Genomic DNA, 16,437 nt, shown 5'->3' on the forward strand with positions numbered 1-16,437 from the left:
ATTTCTGCATGTTAGGTTTGTAGCATGTCATATTCTATAATTTATATGAATTGAAAGAAATATAATAAAATTAGAATACATGTATAACACTGACATCTGATGGTAAGGTATGAATATCAATCTCTTGTCCCGATTTTCTTGGAGTGCTTTCCCTATGTATTGAAGAACACGTCCTCGGCCATCATTCAACAGGGTGGCATTCGTTTGACTTGGGTCCATAAAACCAACCTGCTCATCGGGAAATTCCTCATTGATGAATTTGTGCCAATATCTACAAAATAAAGACATACCGGTGACCTCAATTTTATGAAATTTGAATTAAAAGTACTAAATTATGCAATTATTACGAATATTAAACATAAGTTTTATGTTTTACTTACAACTTTTTTAGATGCCGTACCGAGTGAGATGAAGATCGCTGCACCAAATCTCTCAATAATAGCCAAACTACAAAATTAAACCATCGGAACCTAATTAAGGGATGTATATATGTATAACATATATATGAGAGTAGAACTAGGGTGCTCTTAAGCTCACCAAAGTGTTTGGTGAGCTTGACTCTAAAACCCATCAAATCAATTTCAAATGACGAATCCGAACCGTTAGAACCCGCCTACTTTACGTGTGATGCGTCTACATGTGAAATTTTTAAACATTCAAATTAGTTTAGTATGAAGTCAATTGGTCAAAATTAGAAGGTTAATAAATTAATTTTAGTGCATTCATTTTTTGAACGTTTTTTGACCTCTTGACTTTATACTAAATTGATTCGAATGTTTAAAAATTTCACATGTAGACGCATCACACGTAAGGTAGGCGGGTATCAACGGTTCGGATTCGTCATTTGAAATTGATTTGATGGGTTTTAGAGTCAAGCTCACCAAACACTTTGGTGAGCTTAAGAGCACCCTAGTTCTACTCTATATATGATGCATATGCTAGGGTATATATGGGTATATATCAAAAGCTCATAATAGCATGCACGTGCAAATATAATTATATCAAAAGCTCATATATCCCACAATTAATTTGCTAATCTCCACATATAAAGAAAAGCTTGAAATGGAAAATGTATTAAAACCTAAAAGAGAGATTTAGGGTTTATAAAATGAGCCAAATTAGAGCCTAAATGGTGCTCCATCTAACATCAAGCTTGAGAAAAGAGATGATCGATCAATTAATGAACCTGAGAAAAGAAGGATGAGATAGCTGATTAATGCCCAGTAAGATAACTGCTGCGCTAAGTAATGGAGGCGATTCTGTGAAGAATCGAACTTAGGAAAGCCTTTAAATGCACTATCTGGATCAGTTCTAAGCTAAGAACCGATCCTGATAATTAATAATTAGGATCGGTTCCTAACTTAGAACCGATCCAGATATTATCAGGATCGGTTTCGGCTAAGAACCAATCCTAATACTTGATAATTAGGATTGGTCCTTAGCTTAGAACCGATCCTGATAGTATCTGGATCGGTTCTTAGCTTAGAACCGATCCTATTAGTTAACGTGCTGTGATTTTATTAGATTTTAGTATCAGTTTTATTAATAAAACTGATCCAGATAGGTATTAGTATTGGTTGGTTCGTACAGCCGATCTAGATAGGCCGATCCTGATTCCAATTTTTCCACTAGTGCCAAAACTCGAGAGCACATCTTGGGCTCATTTGGTAATAAAATATGACATAAATTAATATAAAAAGTGAGACTATGGTATTTTGCAAAGCGCAAAACAGTCTGTGCTTATAAATCAATATCTCTATTAACAAAGTACAAATACATTGAGTGATCTTATGGTACTTTTTGAATTTCCACAAAAGCCATAGTATGGTCAGAATTTTACTATATTAACTAAACACATTTGGTTGTTTAAGATAATTGGGCATTTAGAGACCTAATACAACACTCCAATTGAACATGTTTGGAGCACTCTAGTAGTGTCCCTATGTGGCAAGATAATAGGGGCATCTATAACCCTAATACAACACTCCAATTGAAAGTGTTTTGAGCACTGTAACAGTGTTCCTATATGGCAATATAATAGGAAATTTGTAACCCTAATACAACACTCCAATTGAAGCTGTTTGGAGCACTCAATAGTGTCTCCATATGGCAAGAAAATAGGGCATTTATAGCTTTAATACAATACTCCAATTGAAGCTGTTTGGAGCACTCTAGTAGTGTCTCTATATGGCAAGATAATAGGGTATTTGAAACCCTAATACAACAGTCCATTTGAAGGTGTTTGGAGCACTCTAGTAGTGTGCCTATATGGAAAGATAATAGAGCATTTATAACCATAATACAACAATCCAATTGAAGGTACTTGGACCGCTCTTTTAGTGTCCCTATATGGCATCATAATAGAGCATTTACAACCCGAATGCAACGCTCAAATTGAAGCTCTTTGGAGTACTCTAGTAGTGTCTCCATATTGCAAGTTAATCGGACATTTACAACCCTAATACAACACTCCAATTGAAGGTATTTGGAGCACTCTAGTAGTGTCTCCCAATGGCAAGATAATAGGGCATTTACAGCCCTAATACAACAATCCAATTGAAGGTGCTTGGAGCGCTCTAGTAGTGTCTCTGTACGGCAAGATAGTAGGGTATTTACAACCCTAAAACAACACTCCAATTGAAGATGTTTGGAGCACTCTAGTAGTGTCTCCAAATGACAAGATAATAGGTCATTTACAACCCTAATACAACACTCCAATTGAAGTTGCATGGAGCACTCTAGTAATGTCCCTATATGGCAAGACAATATAGCATTTACAACCCTAATACAACACTCCAATTGAAAGTGTTTGGAGCACTATAGTAGTGTCTCTATATGGCAATATAATAGGGCATTTACAACCCTAATACAACACTCCTATTGAAGGTTTTTGGAGCGCTCTAGTAGTGTCTCGAGATAGTAATATAATAGAACATTTGCAACCTTAATACAACGCTCCAATTGAAGCTGTTTGGAGCACTCAGTAGTGTCTCCATATGGCAAGAAAATAGGGCATTTATAGCTTTAATACAATACTCCAATTGAAGTTGTTTGGAGAACTCTAGTAGTGTCTCTATATGGCAAGATAATAGGGTATTTGAAACCCTAATACAACACTCCATTTGAGTTTTGGAGCACTCTAGTAGTGTGCCTATATGGAAAGATAATAGAGCATTTATAACCATAATACAACAATCCAATTGAAGGTACTTGGACCGCTCTTTTAGTGTCCCTATAGGCATGATAATAGAGCATTTACAACCCTAATACAACACTCCAATTCAAATTGTTTGGAGCACTCTAGTAGTGTCGCTATTTGGCAATATAATATGGCAACCCTAATACAACACTCCAATTGAAGGTTAATGGAGCTCTCTAGTAGTGTCTCGAGATGGTAATATAATAGGACATTTACAACTCGAATGCAATGCTCCAATTGAAGCTGTTTGGAGCACTCTAGTAGTGTCTCCATATCGCAAGATAATAGGACATTGACAACCCTAATACAACACTCCAATTGAAGGTATTTGGAGCACTCTACTAGTCTCTCCCAATGGCAAGATAATAGGGCATTTACAGCCCTAATACAACAATCCAATTGAAGGTGTTTGGAGCGCTGTAGTAGTGTCTCTATACGGCAAGATAATAGGGTATTTATAGCCCAAATACAACACCCCAATTGAATATGTTTGGTGCACATTAATAGTGACCATATATGGCAAGATAATTGGACATTTTCAGCACTCCAATGGAAGGTATTTTTGAGTACTCTAGTAGTGTCTCAATATGGCAGTATAATAAGGCATTTGCAACCCTAATACATCTTTCCAATCGAAGGTGTTTGGAGCACTCTAGTAGTGTCTCTATTTGGCAATATAGTACGACGTTTACAACGCTAATACAACACAACAATTGAAGATGTTTTGGAGCACTCTAGTAGTGTCTCCCGATGGCAAGATCATAGGGCATTTACAACCCTAGTACAACACTCCAATTAAAGGTTTTTGAATCACTCTAGTAGTGTCTCCAGATGGCAAGAAAATAAAGCATTTACAGCCCTAATACAACACTCCAATTGAAGGTGTTTGGAGCACTCTAGTAGTGACCATATATCGCAAGATAATTGGGCATTTTCAACACTCCAATGGAAGGTTTTTTTTAGCACTCTAGTAGTGTCTCAATATGGCAGTATAATAAGGCATTTGCTACCCTAATACATCACTCCAATCGAAAGTATTTGGAGCACTCTATAGTAGTGTCTCTATTTGGCAATATAGTATGACATTTACAACACTAATACAACACAACAATTGAAGATGTTTTGGAGCACTCTAGTAGTGTCTCCCGATGGCAAGATCATATGGCATTTACAACCCTAATACAACACTCCAATCAAAGTTTTTTGGATCACTCTAGTAGTGTCTCCAGATAACAAAAAAATAAGGCATTTACAGCCCAAATACAACACTACAATTGATGGTTTTTGGAGCGCTCTAGTAGTATCTCTATATGGCAAGATAAATAGGGCATTTACAACCCTAAAAAAATACTCAAATTGAAGGAGTTTGGAACACTCTAGTTTGTCTCCCGATGGCAAGATAATAGGGCATTTATAGGCCTAATACAACACACCAATTGAAGGTGTTTGGAGCGCTCCAGTAGTGTCTTGGTATGACAATATAATAGGGCCTTTACAACCCTAATACAATACTCCAATTGAAGGTGTTTGGAGCATTCTAGTAGTGTCTCCCGATGGCAAGAAAAATAGAGCATTTACAGCCCTAATACAACACACAAATTGAAGATGCATGGAGCACTCTAGTAGTGTCCCTCTATAGCAAGATAATAGAGCATTTACAACCCTAATACAACACTCCAATTGAAAAGTGTTTGGAGCGCTCTACTAGTGTCTCTATATGGTAAGATAATAGGGCATTTACAGCCCTAAAAAAACACTCCAATTGAAGGCGTTTGGAACACTCTAGTAGTTTCTCCAGATGGTTAGAAAATAGGGCATTTATAGCCCTAATACAACACACTAATAGAAGGTGTTTGGAGCGCTCTAGTAGTGTCTCTATATGGCAGTATAATAAGGCATTTGCAACCCTAATATATCTCTCCAATCGAAGGTGTTTGGAGCACTCTATTAATGTCTCTATTTGGCAAGATCATAGGGCATTTACAACACTAACACAACACCCCATAGCAAGATAATAGGGCATTTATGGGCCTAATACAACACACCAATTGAAGGTGGTTGGAGCGCTCCAGTAGTGTGTTTGTATGGCAATATAATATGACATTTACAACTCTAATACAACAATTCAATTGAAGGTGTTTGGAGCACTATATAGTAGTGTCTCTATTTGGCAATATTGTAGGACATTTACAACACTAATACAACACAACAATTGAAGATGTTTTGGAGCACTCTATAGTAGTGTCTCCCGATGGCAAGATAATAGAGCATTTACAACCCTAATACAGCACTCCAATTGAAAAGTGTTTGGAGCGCTCTAATTGTGTCCCTATAAGGTAAGATAATTGGGCATTTACAACCCTAAAAAAACACTCCAATTGACGGCGTTTGGAACACTCTAGTAGTTTCTCCAGATGGTAAGAAAATAAGCCATTTATAGCCCTAATACAACACACTAATCGAAGGTGTTCGGAGCGCTCTAGTAGTGTCTCTATATGGCAGTATAATAAGGCATTTGCAACCCTAATACATCTCTCCAATCGAAGGTGTTTGGATCACTCTAGTAGTGTCTCTATATGGCTAGATAATAGGGCATTTACAACCCAAATACAACATTCCAAATGAAGGTGTTTGGAGCACTGTCGTAGTGACCATATATGGCAAAATAATAGGGCATTTATAACGCTAATACAACACACCAATCGAAGGTGTTTGGCGCACTCTAGTAGTGTCTCTATATGGCAGTATAATAGAGCATTTTAAAACCCTAATACAATACTCATATTAAAGGTGTTTGGAGCATTCTAGTATGGTCTCTATATGACAGTATAATAGGGCATTTACAACCCTAATACAACACTCCAATTGAAGGTGTTTTGGAGCACACTAGCACTGTTTCCCAATGGCAAGATAATAGGGTGTTTACAATCCTCATACAACACTCCAATTAATTGTTGTTGGAGCATTCAATTGGTGTCTCCCGGTGGCAAGATAATAGAGGATTTACAGGCCCAATACAATATTCCAATTGAAGGTGTTTCGAGCCCTCCAGTAGTATCCCTATAAAGAAAGATAATAGGGATTTACAACCATAATTCAACACTCGAATTGAAGGTGTCCGAAGCACTCTAATAGTGTCTCCAGTTGGCAAGATAATGGGGCATTTACAACCCTAATACAACACTCCAATTAAATGTTTTTGGGGCACTCTTGTACTGTCTCCAGATGGCACTCCAATTGAAGGTGTTTGGACTTTGGAGCGCTATAGTAGTGTCTCTATATGGCAAGATAATAGGGCATTTACAACCCTAAAACGACACTTCAATTGATGGTATTTGGACCACTCTAGTAGTGTCTCTATATGGCAGTATAATATGGCATTTACAATCCTATTACAACACTCCAATTTAAGGTGTTTTGGAGCACTCTAGTGGTGTCCTCTATATGGCAGGATAAAAGGGCATTTACAAATACAATACTTCAATTCAAGGTGTTTGGAGCACTCCAGTAGTGTCTCTATATGGCAGTATAATAGGACATTTACAACCCAAATAAAACAATCAAATCGAAGGTGTTTTGGAGCACTCTAGCGGTGTAATTATATGCCAAGATTATAGAGCATTTACAACTATAACACAACACTACAATTGATGGTGTTTGGGACACTCTAGTAGTGTCTCTATATGACAAGATAGTAGGGCATTTACATGCCAAATACAACACTCCAATTGAAGTTGTTTGGAGCATTCTAGTAATGTCCCTATATGGAAGGATAGTAGGGCCTTTACAACCCTAATACAACACTCCAATTGAATGTATTTTGGAGCGCTCTAGTACTATCTTTGTATGGCAATATAATAGAACATTTACAACACTAATGCAACACTCCAATTGAAGGTGTTTGGGCAACTCTAGTACCGTTTTCCGATGGCAAGATAATAGGGTATTTACAATCCAAATACAACACTCCAATTAAAGGTTTTGGGAGCACTCTATTGGTGCATGCCCAATAGAACACTCCAATTGAAGGTGTTTGGAGAACTCCAGTAGTGTCCCTATATAGAAAGAAAATTGAGCATTTTCAACTATAATACAATACTCCAATTGAAAGTGTTTGGAGCACTCCAGTAGTGTCCCTAAATGGCAAGATAATTGAGCATACAACACTCCAATTGAAGGTGTTTGGAGCACTCCAGTAGTGTCTGTATATGGCAAGATAATTGAGCATTTTCAACCTTAATACAATACTCCAATTGAAGGTGTTTGGAGCACTCTAGTAGTATCCCTTTATGGCAAGATAATAGGGCATTTATAACCCTAATAAAACACTCCAGTTGAAGGTGTTTTGGAGCACTCTAGTAGTTTCTCTATATGGCAGTATAATATGGTATTTACAACCCTAATACAACACTCCAATTGAAGGTGTTTTGGATCACTGTTGTAGTGTCCCTATCCAGCAATATAATATGGATTTTACAACCTTAATACAACACTCCAATTGAAAGTGTTTGGAGCACTCTAGTGGTGTTCCTATATGGCAATATAATAGGGCATTTACAACCCTAATACAACACTCCAATTGAAGGTATTTTGGAGCGCTTGAGTAGTATCTTTATATGGCAATAAAATAGAACATTTACAACACTAATACAACACTCCAATTGAAGGTGTTTGGGCCACTCTAGTAGTGGTTCCCGATGGCAAGATAATAGGGTATTTACAACCCGAATACAACACTCCAATTGCAGGTGTTTGGAGCATTATAGTATGATCTCTATATGATAGTATAATTGGACATTTACAACCCTAATACAACACTCCAATTGAAGGTGTTTTGGAACACTCTAGTAGTGTTTCCCAATGGAAAGATAATAGGGCATTTACAACCCTAATACAACACTCCAATTGAAGTTGTTTGGAACACTATTCTAATGTCTCCATATGGCAAGATAATAGGTCATTTACAACCCTAATATAAAATTCCAATTGGATATCTTTGGAGTACTCTAGTAGTGTCTCCAATTAGCAAGATAATAGAACATTTACAACACTAATACAACACTCCAATTGAAGGTGTTTGGGCCACTTTAGTAGTGTTTCCCGATGACAAGATTATAGGGTATTTACAACCCTAATACAACACTCCAATTGCAGGTGTTTGGAGCATTACGATATGATCTCTATATGATAGTATAATTGGGCATTTACAACCCTAATACAACACTCCAATTGAAGGTGTTTTGGAACACTCTAGTAGTGTTTCCCAATGGCAAGATAATAGGGCATTTACAACCCTAATACAACACTCCAATTGAAGTTGTTTGGAACACTCTTCTAGTGTCTCTATATGGCAAGATAGTAGGTCATTTACAACCCTAATATAACACTCCAATTGGATATCTTTGGAGTACTCTAGTAGTGTCTCCAATTAGCAAGATAATAGGACATTTACAACACTAATACAACACTTCAATTTGAAGTGTTTGGGCCACTCTAGTAGTGTTTCCCGATGGAAAGATAATTGAGCATTTTCAACCTTAATACAATAATCCAATTGAAGGTGTTTGGAGAACTATAGTAGTGTCCCTATATGGCAAGATAATAGGGAATTTATAACCCTAATAAAACACTTCAGTTGAAGGTATTTTGGAGCACTCTAGTAGTGTCTCTATATGGTAGGATAATACGGTATTTACAACCCTAATACAACACTCCAATTGAAGGTGTTTTGGATCACTCTTGTAGTGTCCCTATCCGGCAATATAATATGGTTTTTACGACTTTAATACAATACTCCAATTAAAGGTGTTTGGAGCACTCTAGTAGTATTCCTATATGGCAAGATAAAAGGGCATTTATAACCCTAATACAACACTCCAATTGAAGGTATTTTGGAGCGCTCTAGTAGTATCTTTATATGGCAACATAATAGAACATTTACAACACTAATACAACACTCCAATTGAAGGTGTTTGGGCCACTTTAGTAGTGTTTCCCGATGACAAGATTATAGGGTATTTACAACCCTAATACAACACTCCAATTGCAGGTGTTTGGAGCATTACGATATGATCTCTATATGATAGTATAATTGGGCATTTACAACCCTAATACAACACTCCAATTGAAGGTGTTTTGGAACACTCTAGTAGTGTTTCCCAATGGCAAGATAATAGGGCATTTACAACCCTAATACAACACTCCAATTGAAGTTGTTTGGAACACTCTTCTAGTGTCTCTATATGGCAAGATAATAGGTCATTTACAACCCTAATATAACACTCCAATTGGATATCTTTGGAGTACTCTAGTAGTGTCTCCAATTAGCAAGATAATAGGACATTTACAACACTAATACAACACTTCAATTTGAAGTGTTTGGGCCACTCTAGTAGTGTTTCCCGATGGAAAGATAATTGAGCATTTTCAACCTTAATACAATAATCCAATTGAAGGTGTTTGGAGAACTATAGTAGTGTCCCTATATGGCAAGATAATAGGGAATTTATAACCCTAATAAAACACTTCAGTTGAAGGTATTTTGGAGCACTCTAGTAGTGTCTCTATATGGTAGGATAATACGGTATTTACAACCCTAATACAACACTCCAATTGAAGGTGTTTTGGATCACTCTTGTAGTGTCCCTATCCGGCAATATAATATGGTTTTTACGACTTTAATACAATACTCCAATTAAAGGTGTTTGGAGCACTCTAGTAGTATTCCTATATGGCAAGATAAAAGGGCATTTATAACCCTAATACAACACTCCAATTGAAGGTATTTTGGAGCGCTCTAGTAGTATCTTTATATGGCAACATAATAGAACATTTACAACACTAATACAACACTCCAATTGAAGGTGTTTGGGCCACTTTAGTAGTGTTTCCCGATGACAAGATTATAGGGTATTTACAACCCTAATACAACACTCCAATTGCAGGTGTTTGGAGCATTACGATATGATCTCTATATGATAGTATAATTGGGCATTTACAACCCTAATACAACACTCCAATTGAAGGTGTTTTGGAACACTCTAGTAGTGTTTCCCAATGGCAAGATAATAGGGCATTTACAACCCTAATACAACACTCCAATTGAAGTTGTTTGGAACACTCTTCTAGTGTCTCTATATGGCAAGATAATAGGTCATTTACAACCCTAATATAACACTCCAATTGGATATCTTTGGAGTACTCTAGTAGTGTCTCCAATTAGCAAGATAATAGGACATTTACAACACTAATACAACACTTCAATTTGAAGTGTTTGGGCCACTCTAGTAGTGTTTCCCGATGGAAAGATAATTGAGCATTTTCAACCTTAATACAATAATCCAATTGAAGGTGTTTGGAGAACTATAGTAGTGTCCCTATATGGCAAGATAATAGGGAATTTATAACCCTAATAAAACACTTCAGTTGAAGGTATTTTGGAGCACTCTAGTAGTGTCTCTATATGGTAGGATAATACGGTATTTACAACCCTAATACAACACTCCAATGGAAGGTGTTTTGGATCACTCTTGTAGTGTCCCTATCCGGTAATATACTATGGTTTTTACGACTTTAATACAATACTCCAATTAAAGGTGTTTGGAGCACTCTAGTAGTATTCCTATATGGCAAGATAATAGGGCATTTATAACCCTAATACAACACTCCAATTGAAGGTATTTTGGAGCGCTCTAGTAGTATCTTTATATGGCAACATAATAGAACATTTACAACACTAATACAACACTCAAATTGAAGGTGTTTGGGCCACTCTAGTAGTGTTTCCCGATGGCAAGATTATAGAGTATTTACAATCCAATTACAACACTCCAATTAAATGTTTTGGGAGTACTCTATTAGTATCTCCCGGTGGCAAGATAATAGGGCATTTACAGGCCCAATAGAACACTCCAATTGAAGGTGTTTGGAGCACTCCAGTAGTGAATATGGCAAGATAATTGAGCATTTTCAACTATAATACAATACTCCAATTGAAGGTCTTTGGAGCACTCCAGTAGTGTCCCCATATGGCAAGATAATTGAGCATACAACTCTCCAATTAAAGGTGTTTGGAGCACTCCAGTACTGTCCGTATGTGTCAAGATAATTGAGCATTTTCAACCTTAATACCATACTCCCATTGGAGGTGTTTGGAGCACTGTCGTAGTGTCCCTATATGGCAAGATAATAGGGCATTTATAACCCTAATAAAACACTCCAGTTGAAGGTGTTTTGGAGCACTCTAGTAGTTTCTCTATATGACAGTATAATATGGTATTTACAACCGTAATACAACACTCCAATTGAAGTTGTTTTGGATCACTCTTGTAGTGTCCCTATCCGGCAATATAATATGGATTTTACAACCTTAATACAACACTCCATTTGAAGGTGTTTGGAGCACCCTAGTAGTGTTCCTATATGGCCATATAATAGGGCATTTATAACCCTAATACAACACTCCAATTGAAGGTATTTTGGAGCGCTCTAGTAGTATCTTTACATGGCAATATAATAGAAAATTTACAACACTAATACAACACTCGAATTGAAGGTGTTTGGGCCACTCTAGTAGTGGTTCCCGATGGCAAGATAATAGGGTATTTACAACCCTAATACAACACTCCAATTGCAGGTGTTTGGAGCATTATAGTATGATCTCTATATGATAGTATAATTGGGCATTTACAACTCTAATACAACACTCCAATTGAAGGTGTTTTGGAACACTCTAGTAGTGTTTCCCAATGGCAAGATAATAGGGCATTTACAACTCTAATACAACACTCCGATTGAAGTTGTTTGGGACACTCTTCTAGTGTCTCTATATGGCAAGATAATAGGTCATTTACAACCCTAATATAACACTCCTATTGGATGTCTTTGGAGTACTCTAGTAGTGTCTCCAAATAGCAAGATAATGGGGCATTTACAACCCTAATACAACACTCCAATTGAAGGTGTTTGGACAGCTCGAGTAGTTTCTCCAGATGTTATGAAAATAGGGCATTTGTAGCCCAATTGAAGGTTTTTGTAGCGCTCTAGTAGTGTCACAAGATGGCAAGACAATAGGGCATTTATAGCCCAAATACTACAGTCCAATTGAAGGTTTTTGGAGCGTTCTAGTGGTGTCTCAAGATGGAAAGATAATAGGGTATTTATAACCCTAATACAATATTCCAATTGAACATGTTTGGAGCACTCTAGTTGTATCTCCAGATGACATGATAATAGGGCATTTAGAACCCTAATACAACACTCCAATTGAAGGCGTTTGGAGTACTCTAGTAGTGTGTCCTGATAGCAAGATAATAGGGCACTTACAACCCTAATACAACAATCTAATTGAAGGTGTTTGGAGCACTCTAGTACTGTCTACGGATGGCATGAAAATAGGGCATTTACAGTCCTAATACAACACTCTGATTGAATGTGTTTGGACCGGTCTAGTAGTGTCTCTATATGACAAAATAATAGGGCATTTACATCCCTAATACAACACTCCAATTGAAGATGTTTGGAGCACTCTAGTAGTGTCTCTTGATGGCAAGATAATACGACATTTACAGACCTAACGCAACACTAAAATAAAAGGTGTTTGGAGCACACTAGTTGTGCCCATATATGGCAAGATAATATGACATTTACAACCCTAATACAACATTCCAATTTTAGGTGTGTGGAGCACTCTAGTAGTGTCTCCAGATGGCAATAAAATATAGCATTTGCAGCCCTAATATAACACTCCAATTGAAGGTGTTTGGAGCACTCTTGTAGTGTCTCTATATGACAAGATAATGGGGCATTTACAACCCAGGTACAACACTCCAATTGAAGGTGTTTGGAGCACTCTAGTAGTCTTTCCAGAGGGCAAGAAAATAGGGCATTTACAGCCCTAATACAACACTCCAATTGAAGATTTTTGGAATGCTCTAATAGTGTCTCCCGATGGCAAGATAATATGGTATTTACAATCCTAATATAACACTCCAATTAAAGGTTTTGGGAGCACTCTATTAGTGTCTCCCGGTGGCAAGATAATAAGGCATTTACAGGTCCAATACAACACTTCAATTGAAGGTGTTTGGAGCACTCCAGTAGTGTCCCTATATGGCAAGATAATTGAGCATTTTCAACCATAATACAATACTCCAATTGAAGGTGTTTGAGGCACTCTAGTAGTGTTCCTATATGGCAAGATAATACGGCATTTATAACCCTAATACAACACTTCAATTGAAGGTGTTATGGGGCACAATGTGTCTATATGGTAGTATAATAGGGCATTTACAACCCTAATATATCACTACAATTCAAGGTGTTTTGCAGCACTCTTGTAATGTCCCTATATGGCAATATAATATGGTTTTTATAACCCTAATACAACACTCCGATTGAAGGTGTTTGGTGCATTCTAGTATGGTCTCTATATAACAGTGTAATAGGGCATTTACAATCCTAATACAACACTTTAATTGAAGGTGTTTTGGAGCACTCTAGTAGTATTTCCCGATTGCAAGATAATAGGATATCTACAATCATAATACAACACTTCAATTAAAGATTTTGTGAGCACTCTATTAGTGTTTCCCGGTGGCAAGATAATAGGGCATTTACAGGCCTAATACAACACTCCAATTGAAGGTGTTTGGAGCACTCTACTAGTGTCCCTATATGGCAAGTTAATCAAGCATTTTCAACCCTAAAACATTATTCCAATTGAATGTGCTTGGAGCACTAGTAGTGTCCCTATATGGAAAGATAATAGGGCATTTATAACCCTAATACAACACTCCAATTAAAGGTGTTTTGGAGCACTATATTAGTGTCTCTATATGGTAGTGTAATAGCGCATTTACAACCCTAATACAACACCCCAATTGAAGGTGTTTTGGAGCACTTTTGTAGTGTCCCTATATGGCAATATAATATGGTTTTTACAACCCTAATACAACACTCCAATTGAAGGTGTTTTGGAGCACTCTTGTAGTGTCCCTATATAGCAATATAATATGATTTTTACAACCGTAATACAGCACTCCAATTGAAGGTGTTTGGAGTACTCTAGTACTATCTCTAGATGGGAAGATAATAGGGCATTTACAACCCTAATACAACACTCCAATTGAAGGTGTTTGGAGCACGCTAGTAGTGTCTCCAAATGGCAATATAAGGGCATTTACAACCATAATACAACTCTCTAATTAAAGGTTTTTGGAGCACTCTAGTAGTGTCTCGAGATGGCAAGATGAGCTTTTACAATCCTAATACAATACTCCAATTGAAGGTGGTTGGAGCACTCTAGTAGTGTCCCTATATGGCAAGATAATTGGGCATTTAATGAGGAGACAAGCCTGGAGATAGAACAGAGTAAGAATCATAGTGTTGGAATAAGGATAAGAGCCATAAAAACCCTGAAGGTCCAAGAAAGTAAAAATGGGAGTTTGAAATAAGGAGAAGAGCTATAACAAGCCTAGAGATACAACAAAGGGATAATGAGAGTTATGGAAGGTAGAGGAGAGCCAAAACAATCCTGGAGGTCGAACGAAGTAAGAAAAAGAGTTCTCTAATGAGAAGAAGAGCCATAACATGTCTGGAGATAGAACAGAGAAAGATGTGAGTGTTGGATCGAGGAGAAGAGACATAACAAGCCCGGAGAATCAAGGGAGTGACAATGAGAGTTGTGGAACGAGGAGGTAAGCCAGAACTACACTAGATGTCAAATAAAGTAAGAAGGAGAGTTTTGAAATGAGGAAAACATCCATAACATGCCTAGAGATATAACAGAGTAAGAATGAGAGTCATCGAACATGGAGGTGAGCTAGAACAACTTGAGAGGTCGAATGAAGCAAGAAGGAGAGTTTTGGAATGAGGAGAAAAGCCATAACAATCTTGGAGATAAAATGGCATAGGAATGAGAGTCATGGAACAAGGAGGTGAGCTAGAACAACCCTAAAGGTCCAATGAAGTAAGAATGAGAGTTTTGGAATAGGGAGAGGAGCTATAACAAGCTTGGAGATACAACGAAGTAAGAAGGAGAGTGGTGGAAGGTGGGGGAGAGCCAAAACAACCCTGAAGGTCGAACAAAGTAAGAAAGAGAGTTTTGAAATGAGGAGAGGAGTCATCAACAATCTAAAGATTCAACAGAGTAAGCATGAAATATTTGGATTGAGGAGAAAAGCCATACAACGGAGTAAGAAGGAGAGTGGTGGAAGGTAGGGGTGGCAAAAAAGCTCGTAGCTCGTGGCTATATCATGACTTGCACCTGATTCACTTGAGCTTGCTAGTTCAAGGAGGGGCCTAGTTTGCTCGCCAACTCGCGAGCTAGCTTGGCTAGGCATCAATTTGTGAATTTGTATGAATTTGTGTACATTTTATACTGTTTAGCTCGGTTCAACTCGATCCAAAAAGTTATAAAATTTATTTTATTTTTAAAACAAGATCCAGTCAAACCCAGCGAGCTAGCTCGGGCTGGCTTATCATGAGTTCAAGTTTAGGTTTTAGCTCAGATGCCCTAGTGGAAGGACCTAGCTTGGACCAAGCCAGCTCTGATTTTAGCTCGGTCCAAAATTAACAAGCTGATCTAGGACCTAGCTCGAATCTAGCCAGCTCATTGACACCTAGTGGAAGGTGAAGGAGAGCCAAAAAAAACCCTTGAGGTCGAATGAAGTTAGAAAGAGAGTTTTGGAATGATGAGAAGAGTAAAAAAAAGCCTGAAGATTCAATAGAGTAAGAATGAGGGTTTTGGAATGAGGAGAAGAGCCATAACAAGACTAGAAATACAACAGAGTAAAAAGGAGAGTTGTTGAAGGTAGAAGAAAGCCAAAACAATTATGGAGGTCGAACGAATAAAGAAAGAGAGTTTTGAAAAGAGGAGAAGATTTATAATAAGCCTGGAGATAGAACGGAGTAAGAAGGAGAGGATGAGAAGAAGTGAGAAAGATAGTTTTTGAATAAGAAGAAGATCCATAACATGCCTAGAGATAGAACAGAGTAAGAAGGAGAATTGTGGAACGAGGAGGAGAGGGAGAACTACCCAAAAGGTCCAATGAAGTAAGAATAAGAAGTTTGAAATGAGGAGAAGAACCATAACAAGCCTAGAGATAGAACATAGTAAAAATGAGAGTTGTGGAAGGTAAAGGACACCCTCCGGCTCATATATAAAACAAGGCGAAAGCATGTCAATGGATTTTATTCTCAAGTCTTGTTTACAGTTTTTATTTCAGAATGACACAAGG

The sequence above is a fragment of the Carex rostrata genome, chromosome 1 (genome assembly GCF_964058835.1).
Source record: "Carex rostrata chromosome 1, lpCarRost1.2, whole genome shotgun sequence".
Lineage (NCBI taxonomy): Eukaryota > Viridiplantae > Streptophyta > Magnoliopsida > Poales > Cyperaceae > Carex > Carex rostrata.